Genomic DNA, 1444 nt, shown 5'->3' on the forward strand with positions numbered 1-1444 from the left:
GAGAGGGGAAGTGGGAAGCTACTTATGCAAAAGGATAATAGTGGCACAAGAGATAAGGGGTATAAACTGGTCATGAATATATTAAGGCTGGAAGTTAGGTGTAGGTCCCTGACTATCAAAGATACAAGGTCTGGAGCACCCTTTGATTAAAAGTGTGGMGCTTAAAAGAAAGATCCTCACTACTCCTGAATTAAGTTTTGGATGTTTCTGAAAGGGATTATAACATATGCTGCTGTGTTAGCAAGGCACTGGGTTCAGTCAGACAGTCCAGTGTTCCTGCCAAAGAAGGATCTGGGTCCCCCTTTGACATCTGTAGGTGCCAGAAGAGTTTTCAATGTGGAAGTGGAGACTGAAGAGGAAAGAAACTGGATGCAAGAGCATGAAGTAAAGAATATGCTGCAGCATTTGCCTTTGTGGTAAGGAGCAAATTTCATTGCAAACAAATTTCATTGAAAGAAAAGTAAATTTAGAACTTGATTTGGGGAAGAGCTTAGAAGAATTTGTGTGTATGCAGCACCACTGTAAAGCATCATATCCTTAGAAATTAAGCCTAAAACAGTAGGAATACTGTATTTATACAGAATGTATACTGATTACATTTTACTATTAAGTTATAAGTTAAATACATAACAAATATTCAGGTGTCATTAATATGATAGGCTTTTGGGGGACAGTTTGTATGAGGTAGCTAACAGATGCCTGCTCATGGCTCTGCATTGTCTTAGTGGACTGACTTCTTCAAACTACAAAAATGAAAACTAAAAAGGATTTAGGAAAGCCTATTTACATTGTGCTCAGGATGTCCCTCTCTCACACAATAATTTTGCTTTTGAAACGTTTTGCAACTTTAGGGTAACAGAACCCTTTTCTGCCCGGTACGGACGGGAAGCACCATTTATTTTTGATGTTTACCTGTAACAGCAGGGCGCCCAGGAGAGGATGCCAGTGGGGCTTCAGCTGCCCCTTGGAGTAGGTGCTGCGGTGCGAAGGCGCCTGGGCGCTTCGGGGGCAGGAGCGATGGGTTTCCGTCGGGCGGTGCTGTGCGGGGGCAAGAGGCGCCAGTCCTGCGGCCAAGGGGAAGGAGGCGGGGGCAGCGGAGCGCTTGGCCGCTCCGGGTCCCCCCTGGGCCGTTTTGTTCGGGGTGTTTCTTTGCGGAAGCTCGGGGGCTCCCCGGGCCGGCCCCCGGCAGAGGGTGCCGCAGCGCAGGGGCCGCCCGCGCCTCTCCCCTCCCCGGTGTCGGGTTTGTGCCCGGTGACGTTGGGATGCCGGGGAAGGAGGAGGAGGAGGAGGAGGAGGAGGGGAAAGGAGCGCGGCTCCCTCCGCCCCCAGTCGGGACAGTCCGCTAGCGGGAGCGCAGGGCCGGCGGTGCCAAGGCCGGCTGCACACGCCGCACCTCCCCGCCCGGCGGGGCCGCGGCCAGCGCCAGCCGCCGCCCGGGCCAGGT

This window comes from Rhea americana, unplaced genomic scaffold (genome assembly GCF_003343005.1).
Source record: "Rhea americana isolate MKP2758 unplaced genomic scaffold, rheAme1 scaffold_83, whole genome shotgun sequence".
In the NCBI taxonomy this organism is placed as follows: Eukaryota; Metazoa; Chordata; class Aves; order Rheiformes; family Rheidae; genus Rhea; species Rhea americana.